We start from the raw sequence: 9786 nt of genomic DNA, 5'->3' as shown, positions 1-9786 counted from the left end.
ACAAAACTAGGTAAGTGGTGTTCAAACTTTATCAATAATTATTTCACCCACAGCTGAGGTTTTGATTTCCCCTCTGTCAGTTATCCCCCTCACTGTGATTCTCTGGCCTCTCAAACTGTGTGGTCTCTCACACAGTTTGGAGGGGGGAGGTGTCATCATTTCCTGCTGCTCTTGGCACAGTCTGTTTAAAAACTCTGCTTTCTGCATGGAACCAATCTATTGGCCTAATGGGTTCTATTCATCTGTCAGTAAATTCTGTGATATTATTGGAAATAAATACTCTGGGATGGCAGCCAGTATCAGCATAGTGCTCACATGGTATGGCGTCCAAGAGGAATTTCTAAATAAAACTTCAATTACTATCTGTGCATATTTATATACCCTAATGCGGTGTCTTGATATATCTATTTTCACCATCATCTAACACCTTTTCCCTCAGCCAGTCACTCCCCTTTCTATCCTCTCTCAGTTTATCTCCTTTCACTTTCTTTCTCTCTGTTTATTTCTCTCACACATCATCTATCTCCACACAATCTCTCTATATCCGTTTGTTCAGTTGGAGAGCTTGTGACTCCTCGATGGGCTGAATGGCCTCCATCTGTGCTCTAATAAGTCGGAGGTTCTCTGACCCGCAATAAATACTTTACGTGCCTGGACAGACACGCTGGTCCGGTGACACGTACAGTGCACAGTCAGCCATTCTTACTTCCTGGTATTTTCTGATGGGCAGAAACGGATTAAATGAAATTCAAGCAGCCGAGAGGACGTTCATGACTGTGTATTTCAATCAGGATATAATGAAGGATGAGATTACAGAATAACATAACCAATTAATGAAAAACAGGGCAACACAAGAAATGGCAGTTGAGAACATCATATGGTTCCAAATAGGCTTGATGGTGTTATCGATAAATTATCAATCCAGAAAATCAGCTCCTGTTCATTGGACCCAAATACGAATCCCGCCACTGCAGATGGTGGAAATTCAGATCAATATCCCTGGAATTATGAATCTACCTATGAGAATGAAATCACTGCCGTTTTTCAGAAAAATCCATCTGGATCACTAATATCTTTTAATGAAGGAGTCTTCTATCCACATCTGGTCTGGCTGACATGCAACTCCAGACCCACAGCAATATCATTGATTCTCAATCGCCCCCTAAAATGGTCCAGTGAGTCATTCAGTTGTACCAATCGTTACAAAGTTTCAAAGAACTGAAACCGGCTGGGCCATCTGGCGTCAAACCCGGCACCGGAAAAGTCAACATTAGAAACATCACTGTAGAATCTCCAAAGTCTTCCTTACTATCATCTAATGGGTCATTCCAAAACTGGGACAACTGCCTTACAGACTATTCAAGCAAGAGCCCGACATAGTCATAATCATGGAACCATACCTGACACAAATAACCCAGACACGATCATCACCATCCCTGGATATGTCCTGCCCCAAAGGCAGGAACGATCCAGCAGAGGGGGCAGCTCAGTGAGGTACAGTTGGTAGGTTGTTGGTCTGGGAGTCCCCAAAATTGACTCCAGAGTCAATGAAGTCCCATGGCTTCTGATTAAACATGGGCAACGATGTCTCTTACTGATTACCACGTAACGTCGTTCCTCATATGAATCAGAACTCCTCTATGTTAAACAACACTTGGAGAAAGACTGAGGCAAGGGCACAAAGTGTATTCTGACTGGGACATTTCAAAGTCGACCACCAAGAATGGGTTGGCAGCAGTACTACTGATCAGGCTGGTCGGGTCCAAAAAGGACATAGCTACTAGATTGGGACTGCACCAGGTGGTGAGGGAAAGAACAAGAAGAAAAAAATCATATATGACCTCATACTTACCAATCCACCAACTGCGGATATATCTGTCCGTGACAGTATCGGTAAAAGTCTCATGGTGACATTCAAAAAGAAACTCTTTTCTTTTGTGTGGCACTATCACCATGCTAAATGGTACAGACTTAGAAGAGATCTAGCAACTCAAGACTGAGCGTCCATAAGACACAGTGGACCATCAGCACCTTACTGTACGTCCTGTACACCCACGGCTGTGTCCTCAGCCCTCCCCCCCCCCCCACTGTCCTTCATGCACACCCACGTCTGTGCCCTCAGCCCCTTACTGTATTCCATGCACACCCACGTCTGTGCCCTCAGTCCCTTACGGTACTCCAGCTACGCCCACGGCTGTGACCTCAGCCCCTTAGTGTGTTCCCTGTACACCCACGGCTGTGCCCTCAGTCAACCACTGTTCTCCCTGTACTCCCACGGTTGTTTCCACAGTCCCCTAATGTCCTCCCTGTACAACCACGGCTGTATACTCAGCCCCCCACGTACTCCCTGTACAGCCACGGCTGAGTTTCCAAATTCCAAACAACGCCAGCTACAAGTTCGCTGATGACATCACTATCGCAGTACGGAGATTAAACAACAACACGTCAGAATCTAGAAAGGCGATAGAGAGCTCGGTGGCATGATCTGTTGATAATGACCTCTCTCTCTAATCCGGTAAACGTAAAGGACTGATCACTGACTTTAAGAAGAAAGGAGGGGAACACACCCCATCCCCCATCTACATCAACCGTTTGAGGGCGTGGAGAGCATCAAGTGCCTCGGAGTGATGATAACTCACAACCTGTCCTGAACGTCTCACATCGGACCGACGGTCGGGAAGGTTCAACAATGCCTCTCCTTCCTGAGGTGATACAGGAAATTCGGCATGCGCTACATCTACAGATACAGCATTGAGAGCGTATTGTCCCGGTGCATAACAACCTGGTACTGCAACTGCTCGACTCAGGACCGTGAGAAACTACACAAGGTTGGGTGCACTGCTCTGACCAACACGGACTCTAACATCCCAACCATCGATTCCATTTACATGGCTCGTTGCCGCAGAAAGGCTGCCAACATCTACCCCAGATATCTGAGGGAAGGGAGACAGGAAATAGCTGAGGCATTAACAGGTATCTTTGGAGCATCCTTGAACACGGCTGAGCTCCCGGAAGAGTGGACAATGGTTAAACCCCTTGTTTAAGAAAGGTAGTAGGGATGATCCAGTCAATTATAGACCAGTGAGACTGATGTCAGTGGTAGGGAATCTGCTAGAGAAGATACTGAGGGATAGGGTCTACTCTCATTTGGATGAAAGTAGTCTTATCAGTGATAAACAACATGGTTTTGAGCAGGGAAGGTCATGTCTTACCAACTCAATAGAATTATTTGAGGAAGTGACAAAGTTGATTGATGAGGGAGAGACTGTAGATGTCATGTACATGGACTTCAGGAAGGCGTTTGGTATGTTTCCCCACGGTCGGGCTATGGAGAAAGTGAAGTCACATGGATAAAGAACTGGCTGGGCAACATGACACAGTGAATAGTAGGGGGAGGGAGTTTCTAAAAATGGTGAACTGTGACCAGTGGTTCCATTTAAGATGTTTCTGGAAAGATATATGAATGAGAAGAGAGCCAATGGATACAGATCCTTAGAAAATAGGCGACAGGTTTGGATAGAAGATTTGGATCGGCGCAGGCTTGGACCATCGAATGGCCTGTTTCTTTTTTTTTAGATTAGATTACTTACAGTGTGGAAACAGGCCCTTCGGCCCAACAAGTCCACAGCAACCCGCCAAAGCGCGGCTCACCCATACCCCTACATTTACCCCTTTTAACGTAACACTACGGGCAATTTAGCACAGCCAATTCACCTGACCTGCACATCTTTGGACTGTGAGAGGAAACCGGAGCACCCGGAGAAAACCCACGCAGACACGGGGAGAATGTGCAAACTCCACACAGTCAGTCGCCTGAGTCGGGAATTGAACCTGGGTCTCTGACGCTGTGAGGCAGCAGTGCTAACCACTGTGCCACCGTGCCGCCCACAAACACGACATCGTCACGAACAGGATTCGAACCTGTGCGGGGAGACCCCATTAGATGTCGAGTCCAACGCCTTAACCACTCGGCCACCGTGACTGTGCTGGAATGTTTTGTTCTAACATTATCAAAGACCAATCACACCCCAGTAATGGTGTCCGACAACCTCTTCCATCAGGCTAAAAGATATGGAAACTTGAAAACACAGAGCAGCTGGTTCATTAAAAGTTTCTTCCTGACTGTTATTAGACTGATGAATGTACTCTCTTATCTCAGATAATGCTGATCTTGTTCATGTTGATCTCGCCTCGCGCACGCCCTGTACAACGTAACCTGCATTCCTCTCAGACATGTTTTATGGCCATCGTTCTGCACACCCTTGCTTACTATGATCTGCCTGTACACCTTGGTACAGGTCATAGTAAATCCTCATCTTCCTCCCCCCAACTCACTCCGAGCTCTCTCTGGTCATCACCCCCAGCACCTCCCATTCCCCATCCTCAGCTGACTGTGTGCTTTGTATCTCACTATTTCTCTCACACTGTCTGTTTCCTTGTATTTTCATTTTCTCTGTCTTCTGTTTCTTTCCCTGAACTTACTACCTCCCCTTCTCCCTGTCCATGTGACTGTTTGTTTCTTGTTTTGTTTCCTTTCTCTGTTTTATTGACAGTCATTCTGTTTCCCTCGCTGTGTTCTCTCTCTCCTTATACGTGTCTGTTTATTTCTCCCTCGTGTGATGGTGATGGCGTCCCTTTTCTTTTGAAGCATGTGAAGGCTCTTTGGTTGGATGTTGGCAATACAATAAACTCAATTGCGTTTTGGTATCTTGGACATAATTTAAATTTATTGGTTAAATTTCAATTTTTGTCAAAACAGCAACCAGAACATGGATATCCATTTAACAACCAATTGTTACATCTAAATATTTTGGAACTGCCTTCTCTCAGTGCTCTGCATACTGGCAACTGAAAGCATGCTATTCATGTGCATAATAGTTTGACGGTAACTGCTCTTCCCAGGACCATAAGAAACTACAGACGGTTGTGTCCACAGCCCAGACTATCATGGAAGACAATCTTCAATCCATTTAGACTTCTCATTGTCAGCGAAAGGCTGATATTTGATCTCTCTCCAAAACCTGTAATGATCTCCTACACCCTCTTCCAAAAGGGAGGAAATACAGAGGCTTGAAAACATGGACCAGCATACTCGGGAACACCTTCTTCCCCACCGTAATTACACTAACGAATTGAAGTCTCTAACTTTTCAAATAATATTAATCTTGCGAAAGTCGCTCTTGCTTTGCAACCTCCTGTGCAGCTGTCACCTTGTGTGCCTCACTCTGTCTAAGTGCCGTTGAGGCTCAAGGTCTTCTCAAGGGCAATCAAATAAGTGAACTAATGCTAGCCCAGCCAGCGATACCTATATCCCATTAATAAATATAAGAACATGACGACACTCAGGGAAGACAGACAGTTGGGATCAAATTGCTTTAAACATGATCTTAAACCATGATATGGTTTCCCTGAGTATCTGAAGGTAGAGTGTTCCTACAAAACATTTCATAAGCTGATATGGCGTAAAGTGAAGTAGCATTAATTTATGTGAGCAAAAAATTATCTTTCTTGGTAAAAGTGAAAACCTCTTCGGATTTCTTTTGGTCAACGAAAACAGGAGGTAATGGAGGTTTTCCGGAAAGGGAAGTGGCAAAAAGCGAATTTTTGAAAAGCGGGGGATACATATACCGGCACGGGCATGGTATTCAGGAAGATGGGAAAAGTTAAAAATAAATTAGGTGAATCTCACATTTTATTTCCATCCCAGCTGATCATCATTCCTGTTGTTTGCTCTTTTTCTTCTATCTCTCTCTTTCTCTATCGATTGAGCTCACTCCTCCTCCCTTTCAAAGCAGACTTCCCTATCACCAGCATTATTGACACTATTTTCCAACTGTTTTCAGTTCAGAAAAGCTCCCAGCATTTTCTGTTCTTTGCTTTGCATTTCTTATGCAATTTCAGATCTCCAGCATCTTTTTTTATTTGGTTTAATCTTCAAATTTGTTATTCCATGGGAAGTCGGCATCTCTGCCAAGGGTAGCATTTGTTAATCATCACTAATTGCCCTGACTGTGAGGCCATTCCACAAGCCAATATAAAGTCAAGCACATTAATATGGGTCTGAAGTCACACTTAACCCAGATCTGGTAATAACATTAGATTTCTTAAAGGTCATTAGTGAAACAGCAAGATTTTCAGACAAAATCTGGATTTTATGGTTGTTTTTCGTGAAATGCACTTTATTCGAATTCCTATCATTTTTATTGAAGTTCTGCCATCAGCTGTGGTAGGACTTGAAACAAGTGGTTTGAAACAATGTTTATCGTTTAATAAGCTTTGCTACCGAATTACATCCAACGACATTCCTACTCTGACACATTTTCCTAATCATGAAGTAACGTCCGAGACAAGAACAATTTTGTGATTGAAATACTTGCAACTGGAAAAGTGGCCAGGAGAGAGCTTGAAATATAAAGTCTGAATTTTACCAACGTTCAGACAATGGTTTGATCAGACACAGCACTGACGCAGAGATGGAAATTGGGAATATTATGAGCTGGTAGTGGACAAGGTTCGTGACAGAGATAACACGAGACATAAATCAATTCAGGGCCAAAAGGGTTCTTGAGGTTGCCCACAGTTTTGTTCTCAGATGTTTGTAAGGGAGTGGTCTGCATTTCAGATGAATGGAGACTGCAATTTGAATTGAAGATAATAGTTTATTTCTTTGACAAATAAAGATAACAGAAATTGCAATTAAGTTCAAAATTGTTTATGGGATTAATGAATGGACAGAGGTATAAAACACCAACAATAGCGAGAATAGGTTAGTAACACACCCTCCACCCCGCCCAAAATAATAATCAGTACCGCTAATATGCGATATGGTAGAAATTCCCAATAGAGAAAAATGTTGAAAAGACCCAAGGAAAGCCTCCTCTCCACTGATGTAATTATCCAGTCCATTATTCTCAGATTCAGATCTGTTCTCCCCACGTCTGTGCAGCTGCTGATCTTTGTTATTATTGGAGCTAATGCATCTGCTCCTACACTGGGATAGCGCAGAGTGAAGCCCCTCACCAATAGGACAGGGAAACGCTCCAGTGACATAGTTACAATGCATGGAGACTGACATAAATCCCAGTCATTGAGCAAAAAGTTCTAGCTTTCAATACAGCACTTTCAGTTCACAATATAACTGTACTGTACTGGATACTGGCATTGCTGGCTATTGGTCACATCTCCCATCACTTATTGCTCTAGTGAAGTCAGTTGTGAGGGAGAATGATGGATGCTTTCTTATCGCAGGCTAGATGACTCTGCCCTATTGTACGTTTGCAATGCTGTAACCATCTTACCCCGAATTTCCACCCCTCCAAAAAAAAAAGAAACACAATCAGGACTTGTTACTGTGCTGATCTCTTCTCCACGGGAACAAACGCCAGCCAACACACTGTCACTGGGCACAGTTGCTCTGCACATAGACAGGAAGTGTGGACTTCTCTGAATGTTCCTCTCCCTGCTCTAATAAAGAAACGTTGGACCTTCCATTCATAATATGCTTCAGTAATTAATTTATACAAATTGACAAACATCTTAATGCAGTTTTATTTGCTGTAAAGCAATAATTTTTACAATTTTTCCCCTCAGTCCAAAACCAAAATTGAACTTATTCTTTAAGACTTTTGAATTAATGAGTCACGTTTGGATGAGATATAGGGCGGAATGGCTGTGAAGACTGCATGGGGAGTACAATGATATTCCCCAGTCATCATCACTCTTAACGTCTGATAGAATTAAATATAGTTCACAACAAGGCTATTTTATATTTTATATACACACCATTTAATCATTGGGAATACAGATTGAGTAGGGTCACCGCACCTGAAGCATTAACATTGATTTCTCTTCACAGATACTGCCAGACCTGCTGAGCTTTCCCTAGAAAGTCTGTTTTTGTTTGAGATTGCTCATATTGTTCATATCTTGCAGGGTGCTTACAATTAAAAACAGATACTAATAACAAAATGTGCAGGGCTATGGGGACAATACAGGAGAATAATAGTAGAGATATCGTTCATTCCAAACTGGAAGAGACAATAGGCTGAGTTTTCACCACCTTTGCTGTAATAATTCTATGTTTTGCATTGAAAGCTTTTGGAGGGTGGGGAGACAAGCTTGTTCAATGAAGGACACAGAGCGTTCCATCATCAAAAATCTATCCCGATTATTTCATGGAGATCAGCTGCCTCTAAAATGTATTTTTTAAAAATAGATTTCCAGAGATTTACAAGATGTTCAGAATTTTTTGTTACTTTCTATCTTAAATAAGAAACAGATTTCGGCAGTAATTCAGGTGTCACAGACACACAACTGTAATAGAAACAAGAAAGGACCACATTGTCCAAATTCTTCTGTTTGACAGGGCTCTAAATATCGATGATGTGTTGTATTGTGAGAACTTGCGATGAAAATGTTCAACAAAACAAAGGTTGCTGTAAATGCTCAGCAGGTCTGGCAGCATCTGTGCAGAGAAATCAGAGTTAACGTTGCATGTCCAGTGCCCCTTCCTCAGAACTGATGGTAATATGGAAAATGTTGGTTTATATGCAGAAGGGACTGGATGGTGAGATTGGATGAGAAACCATCACTGTTCAAGAAAATCGGGGTCTGGTTTCCATTCAAAATTAAGAAAGTATTTCTTGTACTCTCTCTTCTATTGCTTGGTCCTTGTTCAGGTTGTACATGTGCAATATATTTCCATATCTCCATCAAGTGCGGACGACATGTTTTTTTTCTCCCCTACTGTGGTGTTTCACTATTTTTGATTATTTTCCAGTATGTGTTTACTTCCAATTCAAGGTGGATATGAGAAGATGGTTTGATCTTTTGCAGTTTGCTCCTAACATCGAATTTAATTGAATATTTATCCCCATCACCCTCGCTGATTGAAACAAACGATGAATGAGTCCACGTCCATCCTGCAGATGAAAAATTACTTCATCTCTGGCTATTGCAGGGAATGTTACAAAGAACAGTGTCACACAAAATGCTAATATTCCAGCGCGAGGTGTCAATCCCTAGTTTATCCTAAATTATTACAAGGTTTATAAATAAAACATGCAGAGAGGCAGAGTGTAAAAGGTGAATTCAACTCTGTGACGAAAATGCTATTTGTGGCTCCCTCATAAGATGTGTTAATTACATCACTCATAAATTCACCAAAATAGGGAAAACAAGAAACTGGAATTGTCAAATCATCCTCTGAATAACATTTGGAGAACAGGAAGGAAATCACGGGTTGTTTGTGATATTCAGAAATGACGATTGTGAGAATATGGAAGTGGGGATCAGTGGAATGATGATCAATGTTGTGGATGACACAAAGATGAGCTGGGTGGATCACAGTCAGGAGGAAAGTGTTAGGCTACAGGAGGACATAACCAAATTATTCAAATAGCCAGATCAATGGCCAGATGAAATTTAACACCGATAAATTTGGAAGATGCAAGTCAGAAGTAACAAGACAAGTGAGTACTCAAAAGTAAATATGACAGAGGACGGCTAATTTTGCTTGTTTTTTTTCTTTGCAGCAGTGAAGGTTGACGAGGGAACCTGGTACAGGTGTACAAGAGCATAAGGAGTATGGGGAGAATGGACATACAGAAGCTGTTTTCCTTCCTCAAATGATCAAAAACAAAGGGACTCACTTTTAAAGAGAAAGGGAGGGGTTTGTGAGAAGATTTGTGGAATGTGTTTAGAACTGAGAGGGTAGTATGAATTTGGAATGCGGTGTCTAGGAGAGTGGTTGAGGCAGGTAACCTCACAAACGTTTAAAAAGCCTTT

General features: G+C 42.4%; 1 non-coding gene across 1 annotated transcript; it reads right to left on the bottom strand.

Moving 5' to 3' along the window:
• Nucleotides 1-3900: 3900 nt before the first annotated feature.
• On the bottom strand, nucleotides 3901-3982 carry trnas-cga (transfer RNA serine (anticodon CGA)). Its single transcript has one exon. It is a non-coding gene; the product is annotated as a tRNA-Ser (tRNA).
• Nucleotides 3983-9786: the final 5804 nt, after the last annotated feature.

The sequence above is a fragment of the Chiloscyllium plagiosum genome, unplaced genomic scaffold (assembly GCF_037043375.1).
Source record: "Chiloscyllium plagiosum isolate Xiang-an unplaced genomic scaffold, Cpla_swu_hap1 HiC_scaffold_42, whole genome shotgun sequence".
Lineage (NCBI taxonomy): Eukaryota > Metazoa > Chordata > Chondrichthyes > Orectolobiformes > Hemiscylliidae > Chiloscyllium > Chiloscyllium plagiosum.
This window is presented reverse-complemented; position numbering and strand designations above follow the sequence as displayed.